The sequence below is a fragment of the Thunnus thynnus genome, chromosome 14 (assembly GCF_963924715.1).
Source record: "Thunnus thynnus chromosome 14, fThuThy2.1, whole genome shotgun sequence".
NCBI classification, from domain to species: Eukaryota; Metazoa; Chordata; class Actinopteri; order Scombriformes; family Scombridae; genus Thunnus; species Thunnus thynnus.
In genome coordinates this window covers 11887670-11912617 of record NC_089530.1, presented here as the reverse complement: position 1 = coordinate 11912617, position 24948 = coordinate 11887670, and the positions used below count along the sequence as shown (strand labels likewise).

Here is a 24948-nt window from a genome sequence, read left to right as displayed (position 1 = left end):
TCAGGACACGTTACCATTTACACTACAAAAGATATGTGGTCAGATGTGTCCCAGACCACCTCGGCAAGTGGTTTGAGTGATCGGATCACAATGCATCTTAGTGGTCGTCTACACTTGTATTTAGTGCTGTCCAATTGCGACTCGATTGCCCAAGATGCATTTTAAAACCAAGTGTGAACAGTGTCACTGTGACATTCAGGTGTTCCACTTGTACTCTGAAAAAAAAACAACATATTAATTGATTTTGCTTGCTCCTGTTGATGCTTTGACATATATTATGTTATTAGTTTCCTAGTTTTACAAATTCTTGTAAGCAGTTTTGCAACATTTCTATTTCCTTACACCAATAGAAACTATTGTATTATGTTAAATGTTGTCATACTTGTGAAGCATCATCTGAACAGGTAAGTCTCCAAACTGCGCTGTGGATGTGAAGTGTGAGACTTTGCTTTCTTCGATGTGAATAAGAATTGTAGCTACTCAAATGTCAGATATTCAGCTGCTAGCTTTGTTGATATATCCACATATAACATTTAGTGTCATGTGTTTCTTACAAACACACACAAAAACACACACAAAATGATATTATAAGTTGTGTATGTGTCGGATTTGTCATTTTCCATGTTCTAAGGTAAGTGTCACTTCTATACTCTTACTGGTTGCTTATGGTTCTGCAAATTGATGCATACACATTGGTTTTACACACCCCTGAGAGAGATATCCCTCTAACACTATGAGAATGAAACCTTTACAGTTCATGAATTGTTTAGGTGGAAGGTTTTTCCTTATAGATGAGCATCCTGAATGAGATTCACATGAGGATTTGAACACAAGTCTTGACATTGTGACATACAGCGAATGTAATTCGATATTTCTGACTTTGTATTAGAAAATCACTATTGTAGGTGATTCCACAACTGTTAATTTCTTGAAGCTAGCAGGTTTTGAAAAATCCTTGGAGTAGAATTGTTATGAGTGACCCAATTATGTTAAAAAAAACAACAACCCAGAAATCACTGTTTTGTGCAGCATTTAGTGTAAATACAACCAGTATGCCAATATGCCAGTTTTCCAACTGCAACAGCATTTTGCAATGTGAAATATAAATAAGTCACACTATGCATTTGTGTAAATATTTTATGCACAAGAATGACAATAAGTACAATAAATCTGGTCATGCTGGCTAAAATGAGCAGTCTATGACTAGTGTCTGTAGGTGTCTGTAGCATACAGTATACGGCTTCATATACGCCCACAGGTTTTTACTACACTAAACCAAACATGCTTACATGTGGCAGAAGGCAAGCCACAGGGAGAGATTGAGACAATGCTGATGAGGCACAAATCTGACATACGTAGCACAGTGCTTCTAATTTGGGCCATGGTTAGTTGTCCCCTGTGTTGTACAGTGTGTAACATACACAGTCCAGTTATGTACTGTGTGGTCACAAACACATATCCCCACTTGAGTATTAAATCTAGGAGTGAGGACACTGCCTGTATTCATTGTCTGCTTTAAGCCTTAGAGAATATTGTGTATTATGTTGGCCCCCCTTGAGGTCCTCTTGTGTCACGTTAACCACTTGTATGGTTTATCCTCTGTTTCATGGACTGCGGTCCTTTGAGAATGGGCTAGTTTATGTGTGCTACTCTTAGCTGGTGTACTGACTGGATTCCTAAAACCTCGTTTCCATCCAGTTCAGGACATACAGTAGGATAAGTCATAATACCGCTGGCACACAAATCACTAGGGTATTTAATTGCTGTCAACACAATGAACTGCCATGTGCAGCTTAAGAGGAACTGGAGGCTGTGCAGACAGGCTTACAGGTACAAATGGGCTATTTCTAAATTAGTATACTTTCTAATGTAATTGCTTTCACTTTCTAAAGATGGAAATTGTCCCTTTTCATTATACCCTGCACATTTTGGGGATTTCTGTGAAGTGGGCAAGCAGATCCCTTTTCTAGCTTGTTTGCTCATGATGTGCTACATTTTACATGTCAAATTAAATGGATGTAAAAAAAAAAAAAAAAAAAAAAGCACTATTCCTCTTTTTTATAAAACAGAAAGCCAGTACACCACAGCCATCAAGTGGGTGTCACACATGACACACACTGCACATGTCTTCAAATAGTAAGTTAGTACTCATACAGCACCAATCAGCTTCACATGCCACAAGTGCTGGTGCCTGCAGGCCTGCAGGTATATTTTTTTATCTTATAATCTTCTGCTAGAGTTGCATGAGCTGACATGGAAATTGAACATCAAATTATCAAACATGACACATTCACAGTCATAGCCATTGTAGTTGTAGGCGGTAAGGTGTGGATATTACTCATGTTCTCACATACACCAAATCCACTGAGGATTGTGGGCTTTAACGGTACAAATTCATATGGTTGACATATGAAGAACAACAATTTGTCTGTGTATGTTTTGTAGTGATAAATCTACCTGTGTTGTTTATATGTTTTATGAATAAAACCCAAGGTATAAAAGACAAAAACAATGCCATCAACACAATTTGCTCTACACATATTTACATACACATATATTTACATACAGTACATTAGCATTAGAAATACAAATAAATCAATAACATGCTTAAGTGCATGTAATATATATTAAAATTCAATGTCCAGGACAAAAACCAATGTTATATAAATCTCTTGTGATAAACAAGTGCTGTTGCTCAGTTTCATTGCTAGTGTCATACAGTATGTGGGTTTTTGAAGTGCCGCCCGTTTACTTCTATATAAAATCTGTGAGATGCTTTTATGTCCAATATTATGCAAACTTTTACCATCTGCATGACTGCAAAGGTCCTAATGAAGCATTATTTCGCCAACGTTTTAAAAGCTCTATCATTTGATGCTTAAACTCACACACTTGAAAAAAAATAGCAACACTGACAGGCTGTATGATTTTGCAATATTCTGGGCCTTGTAACCTTTCATCCTGCTATCCAGCTTGCTCTGCTTAAGTTACATATTCTCTGTGACAAGTTTGAAAGGATTACACTTCCCATCATCAGCCATGGCTTGGATATTCCTCATGTATGTCAGTTGTTTCTGAAATGTGCTGCAACAAGGATTTGTATCCAAGTCTCACATTTTACTGCTGAGAATCACATTTAAGTGACTTTGATGTCATCTTAAAGCCATTAAAGGAAGATGTTATGGATTTTAAAATGATCAAAGTAACCAAAAAAAATAAAAGTACTTGTTGTAATCCTAGTTCACTGATAAAATGCCAGTGTGCTTCGGAGTGATTTCTTGGCTTCAGTTTCTCCTGACAGCGCTTGCAGCAAACTGCCCTGCAATAGAGGAAATGACTCGGATTCTGAATCGTTTCCATTGTTTGGTGTGGTTTGGCATTGTTACAAGCTGAGAGTGTCAGAACAGCAAGTGAAGAAAATGCGGCAGAGCAGTGCGTTGGTTAAATTTGGGCTCAAGTAAGGGTTCTACATTCCCTCTTCCCTTTATAGCTAGGTTGACAGGTTTGTGAGATGACAGATATAGTTTGCCAGCTGTCACATTATTGCAACATACTTGCATATTACATATGTGACTGTACAGGTATATGTCAGTCAGAAGCAGGGACTGTTACAACAAGCAATGGAAAGATTTGTCAAACTATTATTACTGGACATTTGGATCTTACTTATAGGATGGACTTATAGGATAATGGCTTTAACCAAGAGTAGCCCATCTTAGTCACATGGAACCTTTGCAACGAGAACCCAACAAGTTCTTTTAAATAATGTGGAACGGCATGTCAGAGTGCACCTTGTCAAGACTTGTCTGCTGTTTTTATCCGACAGATAACACAATACCATGTGGTGTGCATTGAATCAACAACAGATGTTGGCTTTGTTGCTTCACATGAAACCTGGAGGACTGTCAGTGAAATCCTTTCAGCTCCATTGACTCCCCATAAATAACAATTGCTCAGCTCTAATATTAGATATCAAGCATATCTGCTTTCAGTCATTTCTTTTTGAATAAACATGAATATGAGAGGTGAATGGTATGGTCAGAATTAAGAGAGCCTTCGCGCCAAGACGCCCTTACTTTAAGTGAGGGTGCCACTGAGTGCTCATTTCTGACTGTGTTGATTCATACATCTCCTAGAGGGCATACTTAGAATTAATAACACCTTACAGTGAGTGGTCGTCTGGACTCCCATTATGTAAAATGTCAGTGGAATTGTTGTTTGAGAAGCTGACTCAGAATTTTCAACAATGAGTCTAGGTCAAAACCAAGTATACGGCTGGACTGTGTATGAAACACTAGAGGGCTTTTAATTTGAAATGATGGATACAGGAAGTTGCGACCCTCAGCTGAGGCAACTGATGAATTTTACTTCATCACTCAGTCACACAGTCAGTTAGTCAGTCAGTCAGTCAGGGACAGACATTTGCATTTATAGGGCTGGCCCCACTGTTGCAGTCCAGCCAAAAACTCCATTGAGTTTATCTAGGTCTTGGCATTTGGGTAACATCATCACTATTTGCTCTGAAAACCCGAACGCAAGTCTGACTGAAGCTCATAGTGCATACAAATCAGCTGGTCTTTTTTTTACCCATCAGGAATGACTGTGAAAATGTAGTTTATATGTTATGTTTTGGTGGCCAAATGAGCTGAAAAGGTGATTTATGATAAACAACATTCTCTTAAAGACATCCTGTATAAAGCCTCTCTCCTCCAGCAGGCATAGCTTTCCAAATATGACCTGCCTTATATTTCAGTGTTGTGTTGCAATTTCTGTCATAAGCTGTTTTTACATATGAACTCTGGACAATTTCTTGGGTTGCAGTGCATGTGTGAAAGGGGCTATAGTCAAACAGCTCTTTAAAGATTATCTTACTAACACATAAACTTGGGGATGAAAGAAAATGTTTACCATGGCATTATCTTGCAAGTGTCACAGTTTTGCTCAGTTTAAGGTTTTAAGTTATTAAGAAGTCATTTAAACATACCTTTATTTTTGTATGGAGAAGCAAATATTTCTGTTGATGACTGACCTATTTTTCAAAGCTCATCCCTTACTTAAACGTGAATCATTTAACTAAAAGAAGGCAAATATTGAATATCTTTAAATGGCAAAAATTTTATAATGGACCCCCCCACCCACCCACCCAAAAAAAGCATTAAAATACTGACATTACAGTTATATCTGCACTAAACACTCATCAGCTGCAGGCAATGACCCCTCTGGGCTGATACTAAGAAGTGTTTATGTTGCTCTGTCTAAAAGGAATTGGTAGATAACTGCACAAACAATCAAGTATCCACATGTATATGCATCCAGTCAAGTGAATGCCACTGAAATGCTATCAAAACTAATTTCACTCATATAATTACTCATGTTCCCACATAACAGAAGTGTGAAAGAAAATTATGACGGTGAGGTTAAAATGGTGATGAATAACTGCTGTTGTAATATACAACAGTGGTTGCACAGGATATGATCATTTGGTTGAACAGGCAGGTGATACTCAAATAGTAGTCTTTGCAGTGATCAGATACGTTGATATTGTCCTTGATACTAATTAGAATGGATTAGCCAATCTTAGAAACTTTCCAGAACAATAAAACTGAAATTTTGATTATCCTAGAAAATATTTTGGTGTATAAATATTCCCACTTTAGTGTGATGCTTAATTAGAGCCTCATAACGTGACACATTGAAGAATGTTTACTGTCAGTTTCACACAGTAAGGAGTAAAGATTTTAAATGAAAAATCAGAATAACTATTGCGAGAAGAAAAGTGGGGTCAGTGCATCCCTGTCTTTAAGACTCTAGCAGAACATCCCTATCATCAGACAGGAACCTTGATATTGGACAATTCTGTAAAATCCTGGATCATGTCCAGTGACAATATTTTTAACGTTCAATACCAACATTTTAAAAATACTTTCTTTCTATAATATCTGTGAATGGCAACTACAGTATGGTTGAGGTTAGGAAAACCATAGTTTATTGTAGAATTGTGAAGGTATGGTTAAGGTAAGGTAACTAAAATAATAGGTTAAGGTTAGAGAAATTATAATTATTTATCTGTAACAGAATACAAACTCACCTCACCCACATGAACTTAGGATGTGATGCCCATCCATCCACCACACTTCCTGCTGAACACTGAACATAAGCATTGGACTTACATCATGACCTCAAATATCCTCTAATTTCCTACATCTAGGCTAAGCTAATGGGAGCATTAAATTATCAACCAACTATATGCAAGAAGCCAGGGCCACCTGTGCAAAGAGAGAAGCCAACGCACAGTGCCAGTTCTAGCGTGGGTGTTGCCCTAGGTGAGATCTGAAAATGCGCCCCTTCCCGCCTCCAAAAAAGGAAAAAAAAAAAATCACTGTTGGAGTTGGCGTGACTTCCAATAATAAACCTAATATCCAATCCCCTCACATCGTCTCCTCTCATCCAATTTAAACTCTTTTACCCTTAAAAAGCCATAATCTGTTTCATGAGGCAAGAGAGGAGGCCAAGCTGGCTTTTTGGAGAAAACTGCATTTCTTTGGGAGGAAAAAATTTAGCCTACAGTATAATATATTAATATCTGAAATGTTAATCCACTCAACTTCATTGATATACAGCATCCCAAATTTATTGTACAGCATCCCAAATATGTTTTCAAGTCATGATGTTGGATTTAAACTTCAGAGGAGACTTAAACACCTGTTAGTGAGTACATGATGCAAACAATAAGGGCTACATCTAAAAACCTGTTTCCCATATTACTGCTGACTATATACAGTATGTTTATTATCATTAAAACAACACAGCACAATAACTGCTGCTATTAAAGTGGTGAATGAAATTTTTAGGTGCTCGACTGCAAAACATATTGTGCAGCTCATTTTATTGATTTGTCCAAGGCTTTTGACACAGTTGGCCATGTAACTTTGGCAGATAGACTATAAAATATTGGCTTATCTGGGCACACTGTAAATTGGTTTTCAAATTACTTGTGAGTTTATGTGTCCAGTTTGCTGGGTCGTCCTCTTCCTTCCTCCCTGGCGTGCCCCAGGGTTCCATACTAGGACCACTGCTGTTTACCATATATGTAAATAATCTTTGTGATACTCTTTATTCATGCTATTTTCAAATGGCAAAGAGTTAATATCTAGTCTTCCGAAGATCTCAACAGCTCAAGGGATTGAAATTGAAATGGTCACAACATATAAGTTTACGTATTATTATTTTTTTTAGAAATAAATCCTGTTTCTCTCTCTAGACAAGGAAACAATTGATTCAGCAACTTTTTTTTTTACCTTTATTGGACTACAGGGATCTGCTCTTTATGAATGCACCTGACCAGTGCCTATAAAGAAGTTGGATACTGTATACCATTGTGCTTTACATTTTATTACTGGCTGTGGCAATTTTTTACACCACTGCACTCTGTATGCTGATGCTAAGTGGCCATATGTCCACAGACTTTCGCATTGGTTGGCTTTTACATATAAATCTCTCCCTGGGCTGGTTCCTCCTTATCTGTGTACATAAATGTGTAAAAACCAAAATCAATATGGCCTGTGCTCTCATGATGTTTTACAGATCTTGGTCCCTAGAGTTAGAACATAATAAGGCAAAAAGCTTTTAAATATGCTGCCCCTTCTTCCTGGAATAATGTACAGAAGGACCAGAAATTGTCAGAACTGATTACTACGGGGGAATTTAAGTCTTAAAGAATCGAGAAAATAATGGTTCATGTGATTGCTTGTTTATGCATCATAACTGGATTTTTGTCCTTGACCTTTTATTGCATATTAACTGGATATTGTGTTCACTCGTTTGTAGTGTGTGACAGCTGTATTTATCTGTTTGTATTGTTTTTGTTCATTGTTGTAACAATGTTATATATAATTTATTTGGATTTTCCAGAGGAAACAGGGTTTGGAGATAAAATAAGGAAATCAGCCTATATTAATGATCTCAATGTATAAACTTAAATCTGCATGGAACAGCTCATACAAAAGCACAGCAGGTCAATTAACATGAGGTCCTGTTGTGTTGGAAGATTTAAATAATTAACAAAGGTACCCACCGTGTGTACATACTGCTCTTCAGTACCCTAGTGCCCCTAGCATTTGCCTGTACTCCCTAAGCCAGCAGCCAACTCTGCCAATACTTGTCGAAGCATCACTTTTGATCTTTTCACGTCATGGAACTCTTCTTTTTTTTATTGAGACATAATATATACAACATATAGCATATACGGACATATATACATGTACACTCACATATCTTGGGGTCATGGAATATGGCCAAAGCTCCCCCAGGCTGCCAGTCTACACACACCATGGGACTGACATGTCCCAAAGACTGAAGAATCAATCTAATTTCCCCAAAAGAAATATCATAACATATACACATATACAGTACATACACACAACCACATACATCCAAACAGAAATGTAATACATAATAATACACAAACTCATGCTTATGTACACACATACACACATACACACACACATACACAAATGTAGATGTGTTAAATCAAAATATGTACCGAGGTAAGTGAAGAACAAATAAACAAAGAGAAAAAAAGAAAAGAAATAAATAGATAAATAATATCTATAGTCATAATGGTTGTAATAATAATAAAATATATAATTAGATAGTATATATATAGATAAATAAGTCGTCATCAGTGTAATGAGGTCCAGACTGGGCTAAGATAGGTCCACCAGGCACAGGGCCGGCTGGGGGAGGGGAGGCAAACGGGCACCACCTAGGCCACAACTCTCCACAGCAAAGCATAGCATGTTAGTTATATTGAGATATTTTGTTTTGTTGTGTTTTTTGTCTTTTATTTCCATCCTTCCCCAAGGCTTAGTTGTTCCCATCGCTTTAGTAATTTCAGATTTTGTAGTTTTCTTTTAGATGTTAATTTTTATTTTTAATCTTTGCAGTGGAACTCTTACTTAAATAAGAAACTTGGATAGGTAAATATTACAACAAAGTAGAAAAAATTGCTTTGATTTATGTTTGCGATATTCACTCAGGAATATCGAGGTAGCAACTTTATTGTCCACATTATGGCAAATTGTCTTATGGAATTCACAGATTTCTTTGCACTCACAGCTTACTTACTACATACTAATTTACCTTTTTTATGCCTGCACTGCCCAGCTTACTTGCTCTGTATACCACCCCAGGGCCATCAGTGATTGTTACAAACAAGGTAATTGCACTTGATGGGTCACAGAGGCAGTTTTCACTGCAACAGAGATGAGGAAACAGACTCTTTTGCAGTACAGAGTAAAAAGGCCTGTAATTGCCTGGAGTGAGATTTGTGTATCTTGACATGGCAGATTGGCAAGACTGCACTAAAGCTCCACAGATTAGTACATTACCACAGATTCTGCTCCTGAGGGGGAGGCAGGAAGACACACAGAGAGAGTGAAGGACTTAAAGCAGACAGAGAGAGGCATTTAAAGAATGAGCACAAGGAAATGGGCAGAGAAAGAGAGAGGGGTACTTTGTGGAAAGAGAAGCATGATAAAGTGGGATTATAAAACAGAGGCATGCGATTATAATAGACACTGAGGGAAAATAGTGATGAAGTGAAAGACGAAAAAACACAGACTGTTGCCTGAAGTTAAATGAGAATGTTTTCTTTTTGAAGAAAATTAAGTTTATTTGTTTCGAGCAAACATTTATTTTCATATATCAGACCTGCCTGCCTGGCTCCCTGATAGACATGTTTTGCCTCTTGTGCCAGTCTCAGCTTCATCGTCAGCATCCTCAATCAGATTGTAGCATCCCTTCACATCTCTGAGCTGTCATGACAGACAGTTTTTCTGAAGTCGGAGGCAGGTTTCAACACAATTTCTTTTGTCTTCTGTAGATCATCCATGATAATAAAATCCAAGAGCAAACTTTGGATTAATAGTTATCAATTCCTTTTCCAAAGAATATTTATTATAAAAGATGACAGGTGTATAATTTTTCCCAACCTAAAGAAAGGGCGAAGGAGAATGTAGAATAAAAAGGTTGGATCAATACGAACAAGGCTCATCTGGCTCGTGGAAGGAGATCTGCTCCAGATCAATACTGTTGGTCGATGCCAGTGAGAGACTGCAGTGATGAAAAACTCTATTTCTTGGCCCACAGAAGGGAGTGGATGAATCTTAGCAGAAAATAGATAAAAGGGAGATACCTATACCTCATCCGTTCGCTGTGAAATGCATCCTTTGCATGTTGGTTTGTTTAGTTATATTTCAGCTTTTAGATCATGGATTATGGCCATTTTACTGGCTTCCACTGATGGAATTCTGCCAGGTGTTGTGATGATTCACCGTATAGGGTATGAAATCACATTTATCCTTTCAGCGTGTATTATAAAATGAAATAAAATGTACACAATACATGTTTATAGAGCGACGTATAGTGCTGTAGCGCTGCTTTGTGTGGGTGATTTATGAGAGCAAGCCAGTGGCTTAGCTACCTTTGAAGAGATTGTGATTTCCTCCATCTTTAATGGTTCATTCATCTTCTCCCATTATAATATCTGCAATATGTTACTTTCCAGACATGTTGGAGAAAAGGGATACAGTGTGATTAATTTATATGGAATCACTCACATTCCAATACATATTCATTTCACCTCCCCACAACTGTTTCCTCTCTCTTGCCCTCTCGTTGTGGCATTATACTATTCCACATGAGGAGAAAATAATGGTTAATACTGTAGTGACAAATGTGTGTTTCACGATACACAAATAAGATCAAGATTAAATGATGATTTTTAAATAAATTATGGTCATCATAAGTGCATTTATCTGTCCAATAATGAATACCACCCAACTTGAATAAATGTCAGTTTTACAAACATGGAACTCATCTTAAATCGATGTCATGTATTCCACATAGACTGTATATTTTCAAGTTAGAACCACACCGGCCTCGTTATTTTTCGTGGCCTTGACTTCATCGGTGTAGTTTTCACATCCACTTCATAATCTTCAGAGTTGAAGTGTTGGCTACATTCACGGATGTTGTCATATTTAGGTTGAAAACAATCTCTAAAAAAGTCATAAATGAAAAAAACACTAAAACCGATAATATCGCGGAAAGTGACCTAAATGTTACTGTGATCTCTTTTAGTACTGGCAGGTAGTGGGTGTGACCGCGTGACACAGAGTCTGTCTCATGAAAGGAAGTTGTCCAATTGCATCATGGGAAGTGTCTGTCTCTCATTCAAAACTAAATTGCTGGAATTGTCCTTTGAAGTCGCATTTGAAAGGCTTCTTGTGCATATAAATGTCTGAAAACACTTTCTTTTTTTTTTGCATTTATTCACAGATGACACACATGGATTTGTTTATATGTTTTTAGACTTATAATATCTTCTTATAACTCCACTTAGACTAATAGCTTTTAAGCACATCCATGTGGATTTACCCAGTGGGAGAGTGGCACACACATAAAAGCAACGTGCATTTTGGATCGAAGGATGTTAGAAGGGTCTCCAAACATAACTAAATCACGATTTGACACGGCAGGGGAGAAATGCATGCCTTTTTAGTCATTAACATGCACAAGAAGCTTTTTAAAACGTTATTAGATTAATGAACACTGTGGTTGGGTTGTATTTATTTGTGAAACTGGATATAAGTATGCATTTGTGATCACAATTTACTGATAGATTGTCATATGTTATAAAATGTACGGTACATATCATGAAGTACACATTTGAAACATATTAAGTACACAAAAATAGCAGAACAAATTAGCCTTAATGAATCTCAGTAGTTGAATAAATGTAATAAATTACATTAGAACTTTAACGTTCTCACTCTAGTGATATAATATTCTGTGAATATTTTTGTCTGACTGGCCAAACCCAAAAGTGCATGCCTTTTCAATGATGCATTGCGAGGAAATGGCAAGGCTCCCTGTGGGAAATTGAATAGTCCATTTCCAATCGAGTGTGCCCTGGAAAATCCATGGGGGTCAGTGACAATTTGTCTCAGGAGGTCTGCACTGAGAGTCATTACGCTCAAGACCAACATGTCCCGAGGGACAGAACCATTCTTTAAAAGGGGACTTGTATTCTCTTTTGATATAAAATATTTCCCTTCTCTCCTTGTGCTTCTCTCTCTTACAAACAGGTATGAAAATATTTCCTCCATTCAGAGGGGTAATATATGAATTGCAGGTTGCATAACAGTATATTAATACACAATACAACACGTCCTCTATCATATTAGGCAGCATCTCATTAACCTCTATTTTTGGGTATCTCATCTTTGTTTAACAAATTGCTCATGTCCCTTGATTAATTATAAGAAAAGAACCATATCTACTCCACTGTGGAGAGAAATTTTGCTGCGGCTTAGATTAAAGGTTTCATGAATTTTAATGGGCAAAATGTGCTGCTATCAATCAATATAGTTTATTCGTGTTTTAGCAGGAGGAAGGTGACTGTTAAGCTAATGTTTTGTGATATGCAAATCTGAGACAATTTTCTCAGTTGCTGTCATATGACTTCATATCACTCAGTTTCATTTTCACTCACATTTGCTTGTTAACCGAGCATACCTTTTGTAATAGGAGATCCTGGTTGGCTAATCGGTTCCTCTGATAAAGCCATTTAAGGACATCCTGGGTTTGCTAATTTGTAGGCTGGACACTGTCATTTTTATCCTTGTGGGCAGAGCAAGTTGTTGCAAATTGTTCAGGGATGGTCTCGACTGAGGGTTTTGTTGTTGATTATCAGTTCACATTAAAAATGTAAACAGTCATGACAGAAATGAAAATAAGCTATTTGTGGATGGGATCAGATAAGACTTGCCTTAAATACTTTGTAAATCACAGCTTTGTTTTAAAGAATACAAGGCTTAGAGTTTTCATCCCTTTTTCCCCAAAGGCAATACTATTTGAAGTATTTATATTCATATTTTTTTCCCAAATTAGAATTATGACAGTGTCACCTTGAAATGGAAATGTTAAGGTGACACTGCCATATTTTTTCAGCTCAGCCTCAACACTTGTTAAATGCCTTATACAATTTATTGAAAGAGCTCCCTCAGGAAAGAATGTGAATGCTTTAATTTGGCTGAAATCACTGAAACCTTTTCCTCTATTAACACTTCCATTGTAATCTACTTCTAATTCTCCATCTAATTCTACTTCTACATGTGAACTTTACATTAAATGTTTATTTGATCACATAATGATGTGCATGTCTGGAAATGATCAGCTACTAAACAGATAAAACATTATTTAACTCATCAAATCAGAAATACACAAAACAACAACAACAGCAATAACAAAAACACACATTTAAAACCACATGTTGAAGCCATGGAGTTGCTGGTTTTCCAGTGGTTTTCCAGCACCTTCATCATTCCCATTTGAGCTCTGTAGCAGTGTCATTTACTGAAATGGCAGCAATGGAGCTTCGAATGAGACATGAGGTTTCCATTTTAAACCATCCTGCTTTATTAGTCAATCTATTTCTACTGCTAAAGAATTCGTAATGAATGTCTTTCACTTTGAATGCAGTAAATTCATCTGTCTCCGTGTTACTCATTTTGCCCTCCCCTCTCATTTCCTGCCTTTGCTTTTTTCTCTCCTCTCCGCGGATTCAGATCACCTGTGTGTTGCCCACACATCCTTAGAAAGAGAGAGCGAGCCAGAGAAAGACAGTGGGAGATTACATGACCCCACTTGATCCATAGCTGCCGTATCAATGAGTTTCTTGTTATCAGCACAGTCTTGGCTTTGGCTTGTGGACCACCTCAGAGCAACATGAAAATGCCAGCACTATTCCTGCTTTTCAGTTCATGTTGTCAGTGTTGTTAGAGGAGGTTCAGAAGAGCAAGACGATACCTTTCAAACCAGGGTTTCAGTCATTCTGCAGTGTATCTAGTTCGTACACTGCGTCCTAAAAATACCAAAGATGGCTTATTTTGAACTGCTTATTATGATGAGTTGAGATGTTGAAACTACTTGTCATGATAAATAAACCAGAGCACATAAGCATGATCAGGTACAATAATAATATCTATATATAATAATATCTGGAAAATTTTGGGCACTGGCTAATTTTGAGTTTTAATTTTAATCAGTTTTGGCAAGAGACTTTAAAAGGACAAATCAATTCTGTAAAAAACGAGAGACTGATTAGTAGAATGACCTCTGAAGACATTAAATTGACAATACTACACTGACTTCTTTTTTAAGCCTAATTGCCAAAATGAAAGTAAAAGTTCTTGTGGTGAATATTAGTCTTCTTAAAAATATATTTAAGCGCACAATCCTTTTCATAACCTTTGTCTTTGCTATTTACATGAACAAATACAGTCATGACTGAGAATTTAAATGGAACATACTCCATGTGTGTACATTAGAAACCAAAGCTAGAGCAGGACTGTTGACTTTTCAGGATGATTGGGTTTCAATAAATAGATTGGTTGTTGATTTTGGGATACATACATATTTGTGCCTGATCCCCCTGCCATAAGCTCAAATCCTGTGATCAGATTTGAATCATTAAATGTAATCCCGTCTTAAATGTTTAATGAGATATAATTCAAGTTATTCATTTATTATTTTGCATGGTCTGCTATTACTGAACAAGTACTTGCTATGTTGTATTTGTGCTGCAGTATCATTTGCAGTCAAATTAAGGCTGCCCTGCACACTTTTCCTAATAATCAAAGAAAAAAAATTGCAATTTGCCTAAAGTCTTGACATGTGATCCATTGGAGTTTATGTTTCATAATGCAGATCAGTCAGCACTAATCATTACAACTCTGTCTTGTTAGCAGAATTGACAATTATTGCAAGTGTGTACATCCTCATGAGATAAAACTAGGAATTTTTTTCTTTCTGATCTCTATCACATTAATAGGTGTATTTTATACTCTCAGTGAAATCTCCCAGTATAATTAAGCTGCTTGAGGAATGATCATCTTACAAAGGAACATATGTCATTCTGTAGTTCCTGTTGTATCAGTACATTGCAGCAAAAGACAATTTAACACCAAGTGAAAGTTGGAATTAGGTGGATTTTAACCTTTCAGACCAGAATGTATTTTTAATAGAAGCAAATGCTCTTTGGATTTGGGTAGAAGTACTGATGGAATATTTGTGGGAAGTGGAAGTATAACATTTTCATAAAATACTAGAGGCTGCAATTAGTATTGATTACTACATGGTGGGCTTTTATCTCATATAATAAGTCACTAGTTTTTCTTTGACCATGATAATTGGTTGTTTAAAAACAACATTTCCTCCTTTAAAATGTTGTAATAATTCTAAAAAAAAATAATGCCATCGGGACTTTTATATGAGAACTCATTTCCATGTTTAAAAAGTAGAATCTATTATATAGAAACAGAAGCTTTCATACTTATTAGTGCTTGATAAGCCCTCTGCCGCCTGTGGGGAATGACATTATGAACTGTAAATATATTGCTTTCAGATTGCCCTGCTGAGGCCATAATTCCCTGTCCCTGGACTCAGGTGAAGGTCACCGGGGAGCTGTCAAAATGCCCATGTTCCCATGAACGTGCTACCACAGCAAGGCTCCCAAGAATTTAAGTGGCTGTCTGAGTCAAGCCAACCTGAATCATTAATTTTCATTTTCGTTCACAGTCAGCTGTTATTTATCCTCGGGTTTTATAATTTTGAGCTTGTAGGATTGGGCCAGATTTTCCTACGAGGCAGTGCAGTTGTGCTGGCAGTGAGCACATGATTTTCACTGGGTTGGCAATCTAGCAGCACAGTTAGCCTTTACATTTACCCTGACTACTAAAATAGCATTTCTTGATTTTAGCAAACTATACTGAGATTAGTCAGGAACAAGCAAGGCTAATCAATGAAACGTCATTATTGCAAATAAAAGTTTAATCTCTCATGGACTGGTTTTGTGTGGCACACACTTAATTTGATGTAAGTGCAGCAGATTGTACACTGATGTTTATCATTTTTGTACCATTATGGGAGAATATTACCCCTTAGCTCTACTGGAAAAGGCTTTTTTTGGGCATTGTTAGGAGGTGTATACAGGCAAGATTTTACATAAAAAAAGATCTTATCAGGGAGCATCACAACCAGAGGAGGCTTGTCCATAGAAGCAGAGGAAGTTGTTCCTCCTCTATTTTTGAGAGGCAAGAGGGAGATCAAAACCATTACCAAATCTCAGTATCATTTATAAAATATTTTTCTCTCTTCTTTGGAAAAAAATCCATTACTGAAATTCTAATTAAAATGATTCAACAGTAACACCTGCAGGGCAGGCAGGAGGGGAAATGGTGAAGTGTGAAGTGGTGAGAGGAGAGCAGAGGAGGACAGGCTCCTGCTGTCCTTGGGGCGGGATCTCTCATATCAATGTAATGTACTCATAGACTGTATGAATGTACTTCATTTTTTTCATGCTGATCTGTTATTGGCCAAAACACGTAAAATTATGCTGCAAGTGAGGACGTCCTTTCTAAACAATCAACAACCAGAATACAATATTGACATTGCGTTGGTCCAATGACAATTTCCAAATTACATCTTCAAATCTCTACCACTGTATGTGGTAAACTGATGGATTCATACAGTAACATATTACAAAATAAATCATAACGCGCAATTCGCAAATTACCTTTAAACATATCACAAAAAAATTACATTTTATTTAGGCCTTTTCAACAGTGTTCAAATTTCCTTTTTTCAGATTCAGCGGTTACGTTTCTCTCTCTCTCTCTTTTTATCGAGCACTAGCTAACTTAGCTACTTCCGTTAGCCAACGCAACAGTTGCTTGTTGTAGCAGCCGTGAGGGACTGTTGAGGACTGTTAAGCTAATAGCCAGAATGGATTTCAGCTGTCCGGGTTGGACACATGGCGGGACGACGGTGGCTTGCAGCAGCCTGACGTGCTCCTGCTCTGAAGTGAGCTCCTCTAATCAACAACAGAAAGTTAAAAACATAATTTAAATGAAACAACGGGGAGAGTTAGCTTGTTTGTCATTGTTGCTAATGATATCAGACTGGTTAACCAACAGCAACAAATGCAGTGGGACGTTATGACATGGATACTTCATCTCCATGAAAGGAAGAAGACATCAGATATCGTGAGTCAGATACACCTCTCTCTCTGTCTCTTTGGTCGCTAATTTCTTCAGTGATGGCTAAATGTCTCTCTGTGTGGCTGTTGTGTGAATTTATCTCCTTAACATGAATGCAGCAGAGAGATCATATAATGTGTTGTAGGTAGTTTGCCTGTTGAAGAGTCACAGTGAGCTGTCTGGACTCACATGGAAAGAGCCTGATTCATTTGGATTTTATCCAGTTTTTAATGGAGTGATTATTCAGTCACCTGTTGATGTGTGATTTGTGAATGAATGTGCAGGAGGTCTGGCTGCTTGCTTGTGAGAATTTCTTCATTGTTCGTGTTTAAGCTGAACCATATATTGAGTAATAAGTTTAAAGTAACTAGAATTAAGACTTTTTAAATACTAAAAGCAACTAGAATAACAACAACGTTACCACTGTCAGCCTTGTATACTATATTTTGTATGTCATGCCTATAGATAAGAGTGTGTAAGTCATGTATTTGATACATGCATTAATGCTTTCTGATGTGAATCTACACTTTTAGATCTTTGAATATTTTTAGTGTTCAGTCTTTCTTGTATTCACCACTGATCTGTACCTGTATCACATTATAAGCTTTGTGGTACTTTTTCTGTATACTAAGAAAATACAAAAGAAATACATGTAAATCATGTGATATGTTGTCTGTTTTTTATGAGAACATAAATCTTTTGTCACAGTAGGACAATACTATAAATTTGAAGTTAACTTTGTTGGTAAAATGACACATCCTGAACCACTCTGTGAGCACTTCTTTGTTTAGAAATAATATGTATAAGCTAAATGTCTTTAAAGAAGCAGCCTTTTCACCACTCAGGGGTTTTTTTTTTATATGCCATTCAGTGAATTACTTATAAAAGGATAGAGTATGATGCGGTTTGTTGTAATATTCAGTGTTACATTCAGTTTGAATATGTGTTACTATAATTCAGCAGGTTATGCTATAAATCATGTTTAGTGTTTTAAAACCTAGTTCCATGTGTCCCTTTTTAACTTTGCCTCTCTAAAGGTCTCTGCACAGCCTTGCATTTGATCAGAAGAACATAACATAACTTGAACATAAGAAAGTATATTTAAGTAGTCAGTATTGCTACTGTCCTCCCTAATGTTTTGAGTCACTAGCCGCCACTGATGACAACATGGGGCTATGTCAGAGGGACATCCTAGCCACAGTAACTGAGATCACATGCATTTTCCCTACTTGCTCAAATTAAATTCCGGTGTTGAGAATGGTCGCCTCACTCACAGGAAATTAAAAATCAAATTAATTCCTAAACAGCAGCAAAGGCGTGCTCTGTTCATAAAATCTTTCATATCCTGGGTCTGTCTTGTTGTTATCTATGTATTACCGTTAAAAATTGTACCTCAGACTGCGAGACATCAAGTCAGTGTCTCCAAATGAAGTTTAAGGAAAAAACTAATACAGTAATTTAGCTACACATCAAGACATGTAGTCTTTAGAACAAAATGGACAAAATGTTGAAGTCAAGGAAGAGCTTGTAAAATTTAATGATTTAAAAAAAAAAAAAAAAAAAAAAGAAGATACATGGAGAAATGTTAAGGAAACATATCCATAGCCAGTGTAATTAAAGGATGTTGGCACTGGACATGGATATACTATAGATATAGTACAGTGTATCAAACATTATATCCGTATGATGAAGTCAAAAACAAATGATTATCATGTTTTTTAATGCTGTACAAATTCAGTAGTTTTCTGCTTTATGGGAGAATCAAGGCCTCTTTTTAATTTGACTACTGTACTTATGACACTTTACACCCACCAACCCATGACGCAGCAGTTAAGAGATTTATTCTGCTCTGCATGTGGTATTTTTTCTGATTCTGTAAACAAATAGGCTTTTCATCTTTTGAAAATGATGATTTCATAATCAGGCTGTACAGTCACTGGCTACTATTTTTAATCCCACATTTTCATATAGAATCAAGCAAATTGAACATTCGGTTTGAATATGGCTGATTTAAAATGAAGTGAGCATATTTCCCATCACATATAGCAGAACAGGAGATATGATGACTGAACATTTTTAATTTCGTTTTTTACATCATGTGTTATATTTCGTTATTGTATATTACATCAATGTTAAAAGTATCCCCTCAAGAAAATTTTCTCATGACCGACAGAGTAATATATTCTAAACCACAATTATAAAATGAATGACTCATGAATATTTTAACAATAATGGTTTTGTCAGACATTTGATAAGCACTCGAGTGCTGAATATGTACTGTGTGACCTGTGAGGCTTATATCATTGTGCAAAATTTATATAAGATAAACTACAGTTGGAAAGTTGCAAAAGTGGTGTAAAAATCAATAATCACCTTTTCATATACATTATTCATTAATGCACCGCCGTTTTCACAGCACAAAAGAGTATAACAGTTGAGAGACTTGAGTGGATGGCATAATGGTGGCAGAGTAAACGATGGTGGCCTTCAAAAATGATATTTTTGTAAACTTGTCAGTATTGTGGCTCTAAGGAAACCTTATATGTACCATTTAACAGTGCTTGAGCCGCATTTGCTGCTAAGGTGTAATTTAGAGGCTGTTTCAGTGACTAAAATAGGTCTGCAGATAAGAGCTGAGGATGCCTTGCACATCATTAAGTGTGAAATATAACAACACGCCCCTGAGCTGCCTACTGTTCCCCTGGAGAGACGACAGCTAGATAGGGCTCTGCACAATTATCGCTGAGAGAGCCACAGACCTACCTTCCTCACACAGCTTCATTTTAAAACAGTTCTGATGGAGAGTATTGCAGTATACCACTACATGAAGTACCAAATAACAAAGGTACAGAATCCTTTGACTGTTAAAGCAGTGATGAAGTTGATGCACTTCTGATTGGGTTTCTGTTCCTCCTAAAGCTCTCTTTGTGCATGAGTGCAAATGCGTGAGCCTAGAGTGTACCTAGAGGCAGATTATCAGTTATTTCACAGCACTTCAAGCACTCCCTGGAAAGAGAAAAAGAAACATTACATTATCTATGAAGATACTTCTCTGTAAAATTGAAAAGTAGCCTCTGCTCTCACTAGAAGGCTTTTGCATTGCCCTGCCTCATCTTCACTCATTATACCTTCATTTGCTTGAAAAGCCTTACTACTATCTTCTTTATAACTGTGTGCTTATTATAGAGGTTCAGTATTTTTGGCCGGAAATGTTTGCAAGCTAGCATCATTGTCATTCTGTCAGCCTCAGTCAGTGAGTCACTTCATTACACGTTTGGAACATCAGAGTAATTAACAACAATATAACACAACAGTTACTGCAACAGATCCAATCAAACATCAACTTTAATTTATTAAACATTATGAGCAGCTTCACTGCTCTATGTGAGAATCCATCTGTATACGTGCCTTTAAACCTGGAATCATTGCTACTGTATGCAGCTTCACAATGAATAGGCAATGAATCATATACATTACAGAGAGGAAAAAACTGAATGCTGCGTTGACGCTGGTGTTTTCCAATCTTGCCAATATCCCTCCCACTGCACAACCATGGGGATCTAGAGATGAGTAGGAAAAAAAAGTCTCCTAACATTGTGGTTTTTTAGACTGCTGACAAGCTGTTCTGTGGCTATTAAATCCATTTCTCACTGTCAGTGGAGCCGGAGCGGCTTAGATTTGAATGAGGAGATGCTGCTGCTCCTGCCGCTGTGGGACCTATACACACATTGATGGCAATAGAGTCCATACTGTGTATTGTGTCACAACTAGGGAGCTGAGGCTGGGAGAATGTAATAATAAGTTTATTGACATTTAATATGCATAAATATTTAAAAGTTTGTTGTTATGCAACAAGAAAGATTAGTGGCTATGGCAACTTCTATCCTTGGATCCATTAGATAGATTTCAGTGTTTCCTCTAGGTTGACTTCTTTGGCCTGGCGGGGGAGGGGGAGCAAAAGTCGGGAGACTCATGAGCCGCACATTTCTCTGTTCTCTATTTCTCTGTTTTGCGTCTGGACCCCCTTCACTTTTACAGCAGTTGGAGAAACAACAGACGTGACTTTCCTTGGTCTTGACAAGCTGCAGCATTTAATAACTGACACACTGTACTGTACATTTACTGCCGGTCTGACAACTTACTGCTAACCTTTTCCTCTGATCCGCTCGCATTCACCGTCACTTTTCTGTTGCTCGTTCTCTCGCTCAACCACTCACTCACCGGCTACGCACAAATATTAAGTACTGCCCTATTCCTTAAAAGGAGCTACGTTACCAAGAGTTCTCCTAGGCAACGACACAGAGGTTAACTCACGTTTTGGAACAGCGCTACAAAGAGGCTCCCAAACGCTATTGATTTCTGAATGAATGGATATTTGTTTTTGCCATTATTTGTATTTTTGTTACTAAAACAAATTTTTTTTTTGGCCTGGCGGGGGTTCTCATTGTACAATTATAAGGGAAACACTGGATTTGAAATCCTGTTCAACCAGTTATCCAATGACTAATCTAAACCTATTCTATGTTGACTATATTTGCTTTATATCTTTGTCCATTTTGACAACGATGAAAACACAGTAATGTTGAAACATTTGGCTGTTTTCACTATCAAAGGCTGAAAATCAATCAGTCTACTTCAGTCTTTTTTTTTCCCCTCACAAGAAAGATCTGCTCTGCAGTACCAGACTATCAGATGATCAGATTATTCCAACAAGACCTTTGGTATGCCTAAAAGTCAAAGTAGTTTATCAGTGCTTTACAAAACAACTCATTCTGTAAGAGCTTTTTCTAATCTGCCACCTCTATTCTCTTGATTTGTCTAAATTAGGTGGAGATTATGGAGAAAGATTAGAGAAAGATCATGTTCATGGTTAAAAGAAGAACTGCTTGGTTAAGGTTATGGTCAGCTTGTCAATTTAGTGCAGAAACAAAGTCTGGTTCATCACTAGATCTACTTTTATTCAAAATAATTGGCAAATGAAACGTATGAACATATGATAAATTCATGTATTCACATAGCTCTTTTCACTCAAGTCATGTTGAGATTACAGTCTGCTTTTAACTTTCTTCAGACATCTCTACATAACCTTGAACTTGCACCACATGCTGATAAGCCAAAATGTGTTTTATTCTCAAGAACTAGTAATTCTACCTTATATCTTGCTGCCAACCATACACACAATGGTACTGAAATTAAAGTTGTTCAATTGTATAAAAATCTTGAAATTTGGTTAGATAGAGGTCTTACAAAATCTAAATCTCATGTGAAATGACTACTGTAGCAGAGAATCTGAAGGTGAAAATGGGTTTCTGTTATGATAAGGCATGCTTTTCTCTTGAGGACATGAAAACCATTACACAGTCAACCATCACGCCTGTGCTTGACCATGGAGACATAACTCCCCAAACAGCTTGATGCAGTTAACCACCATGCCCTGTGCCTCTTTACAGGACATAAATATCGTGCTGATCATTGTGTACTATATAAGAAAGCAGGCTGGTCGTCATTAGCAACAAGAACAGAATTAAACACTCTCCGAGTATACTCTTGATACCTCATGAATAAATACTAAACTTGGGAAAACTGGCTTCCAGTACTTACCACTCTGTGTACCTACAGTACATTATAGCATGCAAACATAATTATAGTAATACAAAAACTACATTTAAATCCCTCAGTCAGAGATTAATATGAGGAGAAGAGAGCTGACAAAGGATTTCTGGTATCAAAATGATTGTTATGAACTTTATCTTGAGTCTTATTTGAGAAACAAATGGCCCTGTCATCAAGAACACACCATCTATAATTCTTTGTCCTTTTTTCCCCCCATAAACAGTTATTCCGCCTATGCCGGCCTTGGTGCCAGAAGATAAATAAGGGGAATTAATTTGTGTCAGGATGACAGGAAAGCACTGCTCTGTTTGGCAGGAAAAACAGAGCAGAGGGTGTTATTAATGACTAGACGTGTGGCCTGCAAGGACCACAGTCGCTCAGAAGGAGGTCAGGAGAGAGAGAGAGAGAGAGGCAAGCCAGGGGGACAGGGAGGACAAAACCAGGGTGCTAACATGGGAATAAAGGAAATATTCAGTAAAGTCGCAGATCAACAGAGGAAACTAGTCTTTAGGATGTTAGAATACCCACAACATTCTCAGCACTCGTTGTTTGTCCTAGTTTTTAACGTCCCCAGCCTTGCACCACTCTTTGGCATGTGATGATGTAATATAAATAATGGGCCCCCTGCCTGCTGACTGGGGAGCTGTGCTGTGTAGGGTTAGTGGTCAGGTCTGTGGAGGTCTGACCTAATCACCTAAAGAGAGGACACAGCTTCTTTCAAATGGCACATCTGTAGCCTTGAAACATGATTTTAGAATAGGAAGCATCATAAAACTCTGTGTAACTGTCTCTAAAAATCACTTTTTCAGTAGAGTTCAATATCTGCCTTGTAATTGCTAAATTGTCATGTGGATTGAAATAGTGCTTGGCAAATCAATTTCATCACTATGTAATTTATCATTGATCATTTGAATGAAATTTCCCCTCTCTTCTTTTAAAGGCCCTGAAAACATATTTTCTCTATCAGTCTCTAACTATGAGTGATGGGATCCTATACACCCTTAACATGCTATTATCTGCCAAATTGGAACAGATTTCACATAAGATATTTCTATATGTCTTAGTTTTCTACTGTGTTTCTCTCACTGGTTTGAAGTGGGCTGGGCTCAGTTGGATCCATATAATGTCATGTACTTCCATGCATCCACACAGTCCTGATGAAGCAGAGTTATCATATCTTTCTTCTTTGGTCAAATGTATGAATTTCTTTTGGTTTACTCTTAATAATAATATGATTAAATGGACATTCAGGGTTTCACCTTTAATGTTTGCACAGCTTGTATCAACAGGTGCCAGTCAGCTTCGTTAGTTTTTGCTTATGGTGGCATTATTAATGCTGTGCTGTGTACTCATGCCTCGTGTTTTAGCTGCTAGAAAGTTTGGTTACAATGTTGCCTTAATGACATATTGTTATTGGATATGATATGGTCGCACAGATAAATAATGTGTTGTGTTTTTATTAGAGAACGGGTAAAGAGAAACCCAAATATTGTTAAACTTGTATTTAATCTGTAACAGTCTAATAGTGATGCAACCTGGGTGATGTTACAGAGAAGAGGAACTGCATCAGACTCATGGAGGGGTTATCAGTGCAATGTTTCCCCCTGTATTCATTCATCGTGAGTGCTGCTGCTAAAATTTCACACAATCCTTAAGAGCAATGGGCTACTAATGATTTTCACTCGCACACTGTGCAAGCACAATAACTCCCTACGTTATTGTGGAATAGTTTTGAGTCATCGTCCGTCTCTTCATTCTTCAAAGAACATCTGCATGAGAGGTACAAGAGTAGCTCCGTTAAGGAATAGGGTAGTGCGTAATGTGTGTGTGTGTGTAGATGAGTGAGTGCAGAAGTGACGGTGAATGTGAACGGAGCATAAGAAAAGGTTAGCAGTAAATGTACAGTACAGGCTACAGTGTGTCAGATAATAAATGCTGCAACACCTCAACATAAAGAAAATACTTGTCTATTGAAGGGGGTTAGCCCTGAAGTTAGCAACAATGCATTAGCCTAACCTGACCAGGCTTAACTGGACCAGAGATTCTCATTTTAGTGTCAATCTCAGCCGCTGTTGAACAGAGATCGTCGCCCCAAAACAGTCAACCCAGGGGAAACACTGCAGCACTTGTGTTGTGGTGTTAAATAGGCTACCTTGTAACTTAAGTTTATGCCAGACTTTCAAAACTTAAAATGTGGTTAACAATAAGGTCTTCATGAATAAATGAATTTCAG

General features: G+C 37.3%; 1 protein-coding gene across 9 annotated transcripts in view; it reads left to right on the top strand.

The window, feature by feature from the left end:
• LOC137196888 (neurexin-1a) overlaps nt 1-24948 on the top strand; it is a 270048-nt gene that overhangs the window by 27409 nt on the left and 217691 nt on the right. The window contains exons 1-2 of one of the 9 annotated variants that reach the window (XM_067609843.1): nt 16588-16926; nt 17040-17108. The exons of 7 other annotated variants lie outside the window; for them this stretch is intronic. The gene's annotated coding sequence lies outside the window, so the exon portion shown is untranslated. Of the gene's footprint in view, nt 1-16587; nt 16927-17023; nt 17109-24948 lie in introns of those variants that run through there. One more of the 9 variants, XM_067609844.1, reaches the window with a different exon arrangement.